Consider the following 14,207-nt stretch of genomic DNA (forward strand, 5'->3'; position numbering starts at 1 on the left):
TGTTCATACTACCAAAGTTTAAGAATTGAATATTAACTGACTATACAAGTCACTTAACATTAGTATAATTTGTACATGTATTATTGTAAGCACAAATCCTGAGAGATAATAATTATGCGTTGCCATAAGCTTACCTGCATTATTGCAATTAGAGATAAATATCCAATTGTTACGCATCACAATATATAATGTACATAGAGCCACAGTAAGAGTTATTGATCTCGCACTGAACCTTCTGTTGCCTTCAATGTTATCTGTTTAATAAAACAACCATGCAGACTGGAACAGGAAGAGTTAAATTTTAATCATTTACCCACAATGCAGTGGATTACATTCTGTACGCAAATGCATTCCCTTGATGTTGAATTCCACTTGATTTCACAACATATACGGTCCATTCACTTTCTCATTAATGTTAACTATGTGTCTTTTCAAACTGATATCGATATAAATTATCCAGAGACCTTTTTGAAATCTACGCCTCAATGCATTCTGATACACGTCGAACCTGGTACAACATACACCATCAGGTGGTCTTGTTAACGCTTCATGCTTAGTACACAGGTACATCTGTATTATGATTAGCATAGTAAATGTAATTAATTGTACTGTGCTTGTTAATGCGAAGTTGTTCTAAACGTTCCATATATAGATCAGGGACAAAACAATACTTAAGCTATAATAGGAATCATATATAACTTTATATCATTTTGCATGCCTGTTACTTTTAATCTAAACGTAGACTAAACAATAAAAGTAAAGTCAACATTGAATTTTTTTTACCAATTTTTCTCCAATTTATGTTTTACAATATGATATCCGGATTGATTGTCAATTTTCTTCTTTGCATTGGAAGATAGATGAAAGTTAATCGCGTGATATTGAAGTGAATCGCGAAACTAGTTTACCGAAATATTACGTTTGATGTTTTTTACACAGTCACATTGTATCTTAGCCTTTAAGGTGGTAAACAATTTGGCCCCGACGCCTTATATTCATTTAAAGGTCACCAACACAAGAAAGCCATTTGCCTTAGAATAGTGGCAAATCAGAACTAATCAGGCTTTACCACCTCGGACCGAAACCGAAAACTTGAAAATAGATTTTAATTATTCTTACTGAGATTTTGACGAGTTTTGATTTTCTTTCTATGTATATTGCGTTCAATTCATCGCAGTTCTTTGAAGTTAAAACGTGTAAATCTATTCATCAACTCTTGACATATGACATATCCGATAAGTTAAATACACTTATACAGACGCGTGATTAAGTTTTTGAGGTTTAAAATCAATTTATTGAAGTGTTCTCAATGCACTGGTCATGTGGTTTGAAGAGAAATATCACCAGCGTTAAATATACACGTGGATTGTAAACGGATCGCGTGTATATGTTAACTGTATGATCTATACTAATGATCAACTCTAGACTCAAATTGAAAATGAAATTACTTTTAGACAGGAATAGTGACTATACTGCGATGCTATCTTCGGAAAATTATTCAAATTATCGCAATGCATATGTTTGATCCCTAAAACTGAAATAATTATTATGGTTATCTCATGAAATGAATACCTATAAGAAAGTGTGTAAAATTAATTTCATTATATATTTAAATTTTCCTTGAACCCGCGGACGTCATGTTTGTGTATAGCTGTCGACATGGCTTGAAATAGTGTGTAATGTGTTTGGCATGTCGTCTTTTAGACCATCGACCCATACTCTTGCTGACCACGTTTGCGTTGTATATAACAAATCCTCATTTAAAGATGCTCCACCGCCGACAGAGCATAAATGATATTCATCATTTGAACAATAATTGGTTTTTATTCGTATAGATATATGTCTACTTAACACAAAAAATAATATAAAATAATTCGTTTCGCCTTTGGTGCATGCGCAATCAGTACTTCATTCTATATAGGATATAGTGACACGGAATTTTTTCGGGATGCAATTAATTTTTTATATTTTTAACTTGAAGTAAAATTAGAAGCTCAAACTTTACAATGGTGGTAATGGTGTAAAGTAAGTAACTTTTGTAACTGAAGAAAAATACTAAATCGTCTGCTCCTATTTTTGAAAGTGAAAAAATACCATTTGTCAGCGGTGGAGCATCTTTAAGCATTGAACTACATTCAATTCGCCATCATGGGAATGCCAACTGGACAACGGTAAATTTAATTAAACGCCTTTATGCTTCATGTTGAATTTGTCGTTATCTAGTTGACATTAATACGCCTATAAGGCAAAAATATATATATTCGTTTAGGGTTACCCGATCGACCCTAATTTTTTACCCCCGACCCTAATTTTTGTTCCAATTTTCTACGAAAAAAAAGAAATAAAAGTCGGGATTTCGATCACGGACCCCGGTTCCGGCCATTATTTTAGAGTGAAGACAATTAAAAAAAAAAAAAAAATCCCGAACTACCGACCCTATTTTTTTGCCAATGTAACCCTAAACAGACATGTTTGGCCTAATTGCGAACTGACTACAATTAAATGCATACACTTACATTTTGATAACAATTTTAGTATAACATCTCTATAAAATTTGCACCCTGAATGAATAAGCAGTTTATCATCTCCAGGAACGAAACGGTCATTTGAACACCAATCTTCCGGGATTGCTAGAACGACAATTATGATGTTACAATGATGATGACGTAAATTGTGCGGATGGCAGTTCATGCACTTGTAAACGCAAACTGCGTTTAGTAAGGTAACATAGTGAACCGAGGTTATTGTGAAACTATAAGTAGTTTAGTTGATGCTATCTGAAGGTCATTTTAAGCACAGCAATAAGCGAAAAGAAATTGTCAATATACTGACACTATGATGTATTACAATGTGAAGTGTCCGCTCGTGAATAACTTAACATTCGTGTGGAGCCTAGAAACTTTAGAGTGGTTCATTTTAATAAAATACACACCGCTTAAACATCGCAATGTTGACTTCAATATGCCAAAGTAAACAAATAGTCAGTTAGCTGACGGACGCCATAGAGAGGTACAGAATGCATCATACTGCTAAGATAAATTAAGTTCAATATGCCAAGTTATATACATGTATGTATAAACACACTTTAAAGTAACATTATTATTAGTATCAAAGAAGGTACGCCTTAGGTTCTTTGGTATTAATCAGCAACAGTATACAATTATGTTACCGTTCAGTAAATATTAGATATAATATACGCATGCACAGTGGCTAGATCACATGGATGTTATGGGTCATTAAATTTCACTCGACGAAAAGAGTTCATTAAACAATCCGAATGTCACGGGATGAAATTGAATAATTAGGATCAATTTGGATATCATATAGGATAAAGGGTAATATGTTGGAAAAACTGTGTATTCCGTCTTTGCATATTACAGAGTTAGCTCCCTTGCGGATGGTTATCGTTTGTTACGTCATTATTTTGTGAGCGCAATTCACGTCGTTTTCTCCGAAGAGTATGACATTACGCTCGCAAACACATGACGTCACAATCAATACCTAATTGCAAGGGTCGATAACTCTGTAATATGTAAATACGTAATAATATGTTTAAAATATTATATCAAATACAACATGTTTGCTAATGTATCAATAAACTTCTTCTTGTTCAATATCACACTCAGCCTTTTGACAAAACGAACGGTTCTACTATAATTGTAAGTCTCTCGCAAGTAAATCAGCTACTATCTTCTAGTATTAATTATTTGGGTATATAACTAATTAATTTGAAGATTAAACAATGCCAAACATGACTAGAATCATAGTTACAAACCTGATACACAGTATAAACCAAATAACCGACAGGTGTGACCGAGTTGTCACCTGTGACACCTGATGAAAAGCCGCCTTAGTTACTTGTTAGTTACTAGTTACTAAGATTTTACTTACATTTTAATGACAATGTTGAAGACAGGTGCCACATTTCATGTCGTAGACAGTTATAACCTTGAGTTAAAGGCCGTAAGGTCTGCAAACACCGTGTTACAAAGACAGGAAACTACTGACGTCTGTCGTTAGAAGGCTATAGATATTGTCTTGTCAATTTTTAATTAAACTAACAGTTCCTTTGACTTGCCAATGGGTTTTTTTTATTGAAACTAACATGCAAATTTATTTCAATGACGAAATTGCATGTCAAATTTAAACCAAGGCCTTCTTCAATATCAAACAAATGAAAATGTCAATTTTATTTGTGAATTATCATTTGTTGCTAGAGCTATAATATGTGCTCTTCATAGTCCACTCAACAGTCTCGTGCTCCGCGTTAGAACGTGAGATGTACGTGCTACTTGCCAAGTGGACAGGGTTTGAACACTCAAGTAGAAAGATAAATCGTAAGTCTAAATATTATCCATATTAACAATCACCTGGAAACACACCAAGCGTCTCGTATATACAAGGCTATCAGAGCACATGCGATACGAGGATGTCGGTTTTCAATGATGTCTTGATGTGACAGTCGATGTACTTAATTATATGACTAACGATTCCACTATAACCAATAAAGTATGATTTAATCCTTTTGCACTTTTGAGCGTTCAAAAAAATACAATTCATTTTTATTTAACATTGCATTTGTAATATTACTAATATGCATTTGTAATATCACTAATATATAGACCTAATTTCATTTTTTATGAAAAAAAATATATAAAGAGAATTTGTGTTTCTTTCTTTTCTTTTTTTTTTTTTTTTTTTTTGAAAAAAATGGACTTCAGTTAGTAATATATGGTGTCTTCATCATAGCAATGCTCAGATTAACGTTATTAATTTTATAGCGAAAAGTGGTGAGAAAAGTAGAATTACTAAATATTAAAATGCATATCTTATTCATCGTGTAACTGCGGCAGCCCTGCTATTTAACCTAAGAGTAGAACGAGCATGTCAGTTATTATTCAATTATGTACACAAAACTACTTTTGTACGATTTTATTTATAAAGTACCTCAAACCAATTATGTCAAATACCTGTCGAAATCTCAGTTTGAAGATGCTGCAAACAGATGCTTTTATAATTCAAAAGAAGAATACATACAACTATCTCGTTCTCTCGTGTTTCGTGAAATATGTTAAACCAGTTTTAAAAATTTGATACGCCTCTCTTACATGTAAACAACCCGTGTAATTAACTGTCATGCGGTCATTCATCTTAAAACACATTTACTTAGATCAGTTTAGACATTACATGGTTGTTTGTCATTGTAATATACGGTATCAGAGTTATTTCCCCTTCTTACTTTCCACCAGAACTTCGGAGTGAAGCAAAAGGAGGTAACTAGAATAGTTTGTCCAATACATAAAACATGAAACAGTGGAGAGAAAATGTGAAAAACCTTGGTCATAATTCGACTTTCAAAATCTTGGAACATATTGTAAGGCACATGGTAATGCTTACATAAATATATTCCAGTTTACGTTTCATAACAAAATCTTGTAGATTGGTATCCCTGTATACATTACTTTAATCAAATACTGTAGTGTTATTAGTTCCTTCTACAATTTGTGTATTCTAATCCAACTCTATTTGCCTTAAGCTTTTGAAATGTTATGCCTGCATTCGCCGATGAATCAACAAAGGATATCCATCATAATTAATGTTTTACATACAGGAGGGTATATTAATTCCACATTACACCATTGTCAGTTTGATTATATCAAATCACAAATAAAAGAGTCATTATCTTCAATGCATTAATCAGTTAATACGCTCATTAATATTCACACCGATATCTGTGTTACTATGTATATACGTTTTTTACAAAACACAAATGCCATCAACTGACAAAAAGTGTTTTAATGCTTTTCCGAATGTTATGAAACTAAGATCCAGATGTAATCTATGTGTTCTTTGCTACAGAGCATATTGTTCATGCTTCCTGAACCGTTCGGAATAATATGAATTTAAAAGATTTATGCTTCATATGTTGCGATAAAACCTTTTAACTGAATATGACTTATTTTTGCCTTTTGATATACTGATTTCGATAATTCGATTTAATTTGAATTTATCAGAATAATTCGCCTGATATGTTTATCTGTCTTATTGGTTTTCTCTTTAAAAAATATGTATTCCTTTTTTATTTTCCTGTCGAATTTGGTGCTTTTAAAATTGCACCTAAACCATGCTATAAGTGAAATAAAGACTTTCACACTGTTCTCGTGAACTGTGTTATTACTAACTATATGTTTATACATATAATATAGCACATTCAATTTCAGATAAACATTCGTTACGCTAATATATGCCAATTTCTGGGAGTTCAAGGGAAATTAAGAGAATCAAAGTTCCTGTGATTTTTTTTATAATTAATTGGAAATTTACCATAGAATGAAGTTTTATTTGTATATGCAGTGAGCATTTTTCCCAGTCGTTTTCATTTTCATTTATTGTTGTATTCAGCGAAATATAATTTTTGTACCTACGTAAATCGCGAAGTTAACATCTCACGAAAAATACATACAGCTAATAATACCCACGTCACAGTATATGTTCATGTTCCTCTGCACAGTCTGATATCAGTGTAGGAGTGTAAGGCGATATACTAATTATATCGGATAGCGATCAGCACATCTCTTATCACCAGTAAGGCGATATCGATACTGCCATAAAACCACCAATCAGAGATCAGTAGTGTGACAACATTTGATGCTTATTAACAACCATTAAAAAATTGACAAAGATGTATTCATAAAAGCTGATGACTGATAAATAAAATCGCCAAGGTTATGGATATTTTGATACCACCACTACCAGCATTTTAGAAGTTGATTAGTTATTCTTAACGTACTATAAATATCTCCTGTCTGTACAATATGTCGTGTTTTACGGCGGCAGGTGTGTTTTTGGAAGCTGCACTAGGTTCATGTGGTACAAAATTAAACTCTTTTCCATTTGATCTCACTGAAGCATAGTGCTTAAACACAGCTCCCCCACCCGATCAGATATACATACAACGAACAGGATATTGGCTTCACTCTAATTACTCTGAAATATAAACAATACCATAAACTATCATTACATAAATAATCCGATTCCGTTAGAATGTACAAATGAAACTGGTGTCATAAATTGTCTTTAAATGAGTTATGATCAACACAAACTTTTTTTCTTTTTTTAACATCATCCACCCAAAAACAGATAGGATTTTAGCGAGTATATCTAAGAATGTAACAATATAACGGATTTATATTTTTGACATCAGCACGACGTAATGCATTATGGGTATATTTACTCGCCATAGGATACTCAAACAGCGAATCATCATTGTAAACAAACGTATAACTGATCATGTAGGCCAAGTGACAAAAAATGTGTGCGGTAGACAATCGTTCAAAAAATGGATTTAAAAAATGAAATGCAATTACTTGTAATCCACTATTATTGTATTTTTTATTTGAGCATACTTTTTATGACAAATCAATTTTGCCTTATTTTTGCAGTCATAAATTAAACTTCAAGTAGTTGAAGAACGAGTTATGCACGTGGTTGGAAATCCGAGATGATACTATCAGGTAAAACCAGAATAGATAAAATTAGTGTACAATATATTCAGTTATTGAATACCAGAATAGATGTAACTGAAGATAGGTCCCGAGATATCTATCTTATGTTATTGTATAGTAGATATTAACGTCCTCGCGGCAGTCAATGGCCATACCTAGAATTAGAATAGATCTCGTGTCATTGGGGAATATGATACAGCATGCCTTATTCTGTATACGAATTTTTTAACTGGTACATATCTACCAACGGTGATCCAAGGGTGCATGTTATATTGTTTTTTCTTGTATAAATACGTTTGTGATTGGCCTTATGGCATGATAGTATTTTTTTAATTGGAGTGCATTTGCTTTAGTGGTTTTTGATAATAAGTGAATTTAGATTAAATGTATTTACGGCACACGACTGAAAAATTGTGAATATTGATCACACGAGACTTCATCTCAGGCAACCTTAAAAAACTAGTTAAAAACTCATAAATTGCCTTGTTACTGTTACTTTCCATCGCAAAGTTTGAGTTAGATCAACTAAAGGAAACCTGCCAATTACATGTACGTGATTCACGGAACTTTTTAATTCGCCATTCTTAATCATTTTAGATTGATATATCAAAGTACTTCAAGTCCACGATTTTGAAACCGTGCTGAAATTCGTTATTCCCAGAGACTGATACTGCCACTTTTCAGTTCTGATTCCAAATTTGATTTTGAAGACCTGATAGTGGTCACTACAATACACAGGTGTCTAGTAGTACCTTTAACTTATAACATTATACTATAATCATACAACAATACCATACTCGATAGTACCACTGTGACGAAGCAAATCTTCTCATACAATAACTGTCGAATTTTGCCCTGCAATAGATATTTATGTACATAGTATAATTATAGACAATTAAAGATAAGTATATAATAAGTGGATAGTTTGTTGAAATTAACTTCCACCTCGATACAATACGTGTATGTCTCAAGCAGAAATAGAAAGGTTCAAATCATTTACTATATTTGAAAGTGACAAAATCTTCTGGTAAACGTTAGTTAGGTCAATCGATAATAATTCTGATATAAGATGTTGATATAGTTGGAGTTAGAATACTAATATAGTTATAAAAGAAGTAAAATGTTTACACTAACTTTGCAAATATTTATCAATATTGGTTATTCACGTAATACTTCGATATCGATACAAGACTAGTGAAAGTAAAATGTTTACACGTGTATACAAACAAATTGAAGTTAATCTTCAACAGAAAGGAACGGACTCTGACGCAGGTTATACATATAGACGGTTAATTATTATTGTACTGACATCGGACGTGTCAATATCGTAATCTCGGAAATGAATGAATCTGAATCTTTAAAACTTGTTTTTAAAGCCCATACTATATTGAAAGTCCTCAAGTTATAAAGTTTGCATTAATTTATTGTCGAAATCATATTCTTGACAACGTCCGAATTCATGATATTTTATTCAGATTTTGTTATTTAATTATAAATATATATTGTTTGAATTGAATTAAAAATGTATTTTCATAACAAAGTCAATTTTTTGCACGATTCGCAATGATTCAATAAACGTCACATTTTTTTCTATATTCACTGTAGCTCATTTTATTTCTTACAATACGGTTTTATGTTATATAACTTTTCGAAAGTCATAAGTTGATAGAAATACATGTACATAGCACTATCTTACGGTCTGTTTTGTTTTATTCCTTAAGAGGTGATTGTCATTTGCACTTTGATATTTTTAATTTTTCGTCTGTACAAATGCCTACAATGTAAATATAATTGTCAACCTTACGAGGAAGATCGCCACTCTATTAAGCCATACAGAAACAAAGCTTGAAACACAACAAGACACAAACATCCGTATCCTACAGACATACGTTGATAAGGATCCAGTATATTTAACTTTTGATTACTTCATTGACCCAATATATCTAGCTGGTAATATTGAATCCCTTAAAATGGCAAGTCATGATAATTTCTGTTTTGTATTCATTCCACGTTACAGTACATTTGACATTTCATAACAAAAATCGGTCGTTGAGTCCTCCTTTAACTTAAATACCTATGGCCGGATGATCGTCAATAAGCTAAAACCTAACACTCCCCGTATGTTTACGTATAGACGAACGTTTATATTAAATATTTCATGGTAAATACAAGCGTTTGACATCTGTTAAGCCATGTCTATCTGTTCTACTTCACAGATAAACTCTATACTAATTTCACACTCCATCTAACTTGGATGTGATGATGACATTTAAAGTAAACACCTCAACTAATCCCATTTTACGAACGGATTTCCACAAATCTATTAAATCTGCATTGGTTAGCTTAAAAAGATCACAAACACGTATCTTCTATGATATCCATAACGGGACTTGTGTGAATTTAAATAAATACATATAAATTGTAGACAAATTCTGAATCCTGTTTTGATATGTATCATGTGATAACTATTAATATCGTTAAATCCGCATTCAAGAGAACATTTCTAGCTAGTTAAACCCTTGACGTATTAACCATCTTAATGATTTTTTTTTCTGATATTGCGAATTTGTTTTTATTTACATGCATGGCTTTGCATTGATTAATACTATACTCGACAATCATAACTTCCTTGATCAATTAAAATGTAATATTATATACCATTTAACAATATATAACACATTAGGCTATCAATCAAATGGCAAACCATAAATATAATCCTTTAGCCAAATTGAAGAAGATGAGCAAACAATTGCTCAACTTCCTAGAAATCCTCTTGAGACCTGGGACCAGAAATCCATTGCGTAAAGGATCAATATCCTAACTAATTAACATAAAGGTAGGTAGCAGACCAAACTCAATTATTACTAGTCAAAATATACCTCAGTATACCTCAGGATCCAGTTTTATCAACATTCTTCAACTCTTTTGAAGTTGTTAACTTAAAATTCTCCAAAACCCACTACAGATGTTGATGAAAATTCCTTCAATTAAAATGGGTTTCCTTAATTTCTGCCTCTCGCTTTCTCGTCAAACTAAATGACGAAAGTGGGGAGCAATGCAAAAAAGGAAACAATCTGAAAAAAGACACTATGGATCAAGTACAATTAAAACAAATGTCACTTCACATTAATTTTGATAACTCATTTTATCGTTAATACGTATATATTCGTCTACTTACTAGTAAAGCCAACTCTATCCTCAGTGACATGTTGGGTAGGATAAATATTCCTATACATTTTTGTCGCCGAAATTACCGACCCGTACAGATACAGTATAAAACACTTAGCTTTATCATCCAGATATACAGTGTACCAGTATTACTTGTCACGGTTAATCCAACACCAAAGACGTTTTGTAGATTTGATTTTACAAACTTGCTTGCACCTATTATAATTACAGTTCCATTGTAAAGTCATTATGCCGTAATTATGAATTCAAAATATCGACAATTTCAGCAACTATACTTCGATATCACTGAACAGTGACCTGCTGTTGTGCTTTTAGTGTATAGTTTGTATACATACTATGTACTAGCGCTGAAATGTATTACGTTATTGTAACACCTTTTGGTGACTCTGAACTGTGAATGAAAGTTTTATCAAAGGGAGATGCTTATTGACTATATTTGAAATATAAATAAGAAGATTTGAAGTAAAAAATCACAGAAATCTTCCTCTGAAAGTCCTGAGGATTTTAACCTATTTTGTACTACCTATCAATCGATTCCAAAACTTCCAATGCTGTTATAAATACGGACTGTGTCGTCTGCTTTTAGTTGGCTTTCGATTTGATAAATCAAATGAAAGCGAAACAAATGTAATAGGAGAGGAGAAAATGTAGCGGCCAGACCGAGGTTCGAAACCCGGGACCCTCCGAAACCTAGCCGAGTACTCTACCTACTGAGCTACCTTACAGGGACTTGTCACGTAGGTTGTGAGAAAGTCTGCTGTGTATACATGTGTGTACGATATACTATATAAAAGGACAAGGGAACCAACGGCTCGCTTGGAAGAGGTACACCTGTCTCTACAAAAGTCGCCCGTATTCCGTCAAACATTGATAAATATGTACATATTTAATACCAATATATTCTTAAATAAATTTTCGACATGGAAAACACAACTTCAAACACGAAATAATATATTAACATACCTTTATTTCACTATGAACGTGGAAAATGCAGTCAGATATCACCGATGTCGTTTTGCCTGTCCACTGAAATCTAGGTTAAACACGTTTGTGTGGATATTGTGTACCCCATACCCGGACCCGGACTGGAAACACCATATACCCGGTGTCTGTACACTAAACGCTACAATATCAATGTGGTAACGGTCAAGTACAACATTAGAGTCTCCATTTAAGTTAGATTCTTCAATTAATGATATATGCATCTCAAATAAAGGTTCTTCTAAGAACCTAAACCGTGAAACTTAATTTATACAAAGTCTGAGTACAGAATTTCAGTGTAGTATCGGGTAAGGGCGAGTACACCAAAAAGGCACCCATCATCAATTACAATATGGCGGATTATACGAACAAGAGTCGAGTGTTGGATAAAAAAGTGTGATTCCTCGCTTAGCTGTTGGATTGGATTAATGAAAGGGTTATCAGAGATAGCCTATTTGTATTTGCAATGGGAAAATATCACCAGAAAGTGAAATGAATGCATACAAAATTTGTTACAAGGGAATATGAGTGCTTTTGACCTAGAATTTACTGGACAGGCAAAAACGACATCGGTGATATCTGACTGCATTTTCCACGTTTATAGTGAAATAAAGGTATGTTAATATATTATTTCGTGTTTAAAGTTGTGTTTTCCATGTCGAAAATTTATGTAAGAATATATTGGTATTGAATATGTACATATTTATCAATGTTTGACGGAATACGGGCGACTTTTGTAGAGGCAGGTGTACCTCTTCCAAGCGAGCCGTTGGTTCCCTTGTCCTTTTATATAGTATATAGTACACATGTATACACAGCAGACTTTCTCACAACCTACATTACAAGTCCCTGTGAGCTACCTCGTCATCGATAATTGACCCAGTCCAATCCCGCTACACTCCTCCCTCCTTTCTCGAAGTTTTCGCCCTCGAAGACATACGAGACCATTCCAAACACCACCACCGTGTGTTATTTAGTTGGGCGCCAATTCTGTAAGAGGAGAGAAAATGTAGCGGCCAGACCGGGATCCGAACTCGGGACCCTCCGAACATTAACCGAGTGCTTTACCGACTGAGCTACCTTGTCACCGATGTTCAACCCAGTCCAATCCCGCTACATAAAATTAATTTTCTGAATCATTTATTCAGAATTGCAAACTACATATCTCTGTCACCTCACCGTACAATATGTTTTATTCGATGTTCCCGTCTTCATTTACTGTATAAACGGTAACAGAGCAGCAAAACCGCTCAATATTTATACAAATAACCAACATTTAAATCAAAAGTATACGCCATGTAGGTAGGTAGGAAAACGTCCAGGTATTGTGATTCATCAGTGACACTTTGATTCAGCCACCATCACTTGGTATACATTCACCATTGCAAATCAGACGTAAACCACAATCAAACTAATTACATCGAGAATCATCCGATTTACGGGACATTATACGGTATGGAAAGACAATATTATCAAATATTATAGAATTCAATCAAAACTAAAGGTATACAGAATAAATATATTTCATTATACCTTGCAATATAACAATACGATAAGAACAAACAATACTCACGCATGATATAGTCCACTTTCCAGAGATACGAACATTACATTGATCGCACTGACTTTTAAAGATGTCCCTGTCGTTTAAATACTTTCCACGCGGGATATAATACCAGTCACACGAAGCCAGGTGTCTGTAAATTGATAATTAAATTAAATTAATCAGATCTGAATTCCGCAGTGATATCAATATTCCGTGTGTGATTGTTAATTTTAAATGTCCTCCCGGTATGTTGTAATATTAAAGCATGCCTTTTCCATGTTCCTGCTGTTTAATCGGCTACCAGTAAGTAACCAATGAATTCCTATATACCTGTGTGTGAATATTTGTGTTGTATGACCAGGTTTGTAGCGCCACTCCATTAAGGTATGGTAAGCTTACGACAGACCTATACACACACAATAAAGTTTTTAAAACATCATAATACAATATACATGCAATATACAGTGATACACAAAAGAGTTAGATATATTCATTTCTAGATATGAAAATTTTATATGTTCCTGAAAGACGTATGAAACAACATGACAAAAGCATTATGGTATATGGAATTAAGCATGGAATACACCATCACGACTGGCCAGGTGTCCAATTTCTCCTATAGACCAGCTATTGTATCGGTGATTGGGTATAACGGGCGTGGTCTTTGTTTCTACTCAGCGACCCGGAACAAGACCTGTATCATCTTTAGCCCGACAGGGTGACGTCACGTGTCGATAAGTAACGATATTTTTTGTTCAATAAACAATAAAGGGATTGATTTTATACCGTATGTTTAGATACTTTTATAACACGTGTTTTGAACTTTTGATTGATTAGATATAATGAAAATTATAGTTAATAAACGATGAAAATAAAAAGATTATGAAAATTAATTATACATAACCGCTTATGCTTTCACTACAAGCTATTTCATTCAATGTTCGTCACGTTTAGATAATTTTCAACGTTCACAAAAGTATATTGAA

General features: G+C 33.3%; 1 protein-coding gene across 2 annotated transcripts in view; it reads right to left on the reverse strand.

Annotated features, from left to right (window-relative positions):
* Window positions 1-13,600, reverse strand: part of LOC138331714 (uncharacterized) — a 29,455-nt gene extending 15,855 nt beyond the window's left edge. Inside the window, exon 1 of one of the 2 annotated variants that reach the window (XM_069279463.1) lies at window positions 13,249-13,600. The gene's annotated coding sequence lies outside the window, so the exon portion shown is untranslated. Of the gene's footprint in view, window positions 1-134; window positions 420-13,248 lie in introns of those variants that run through there. The other variant, XM_069279464.1, reaches the window with a different exon arrangement.
* Window positions 13,601-14,207: the final 607 nt, after the last annotated feature.

Source organism: Argopecten irradians, chromosome 9, assembly GCF_041381155.1.
Source record: "Argopecten irradians isolate NY chromosome 9, Ai_NY, whole genome shotgun sequence".
NCBI classification, from domain to species: domain Eukaryota; kingdom Metazoa; phylum Mollusca; class Bivalvia; order Pectinida; family Pectinidae; genus Argopecten; species Argopecten irradians.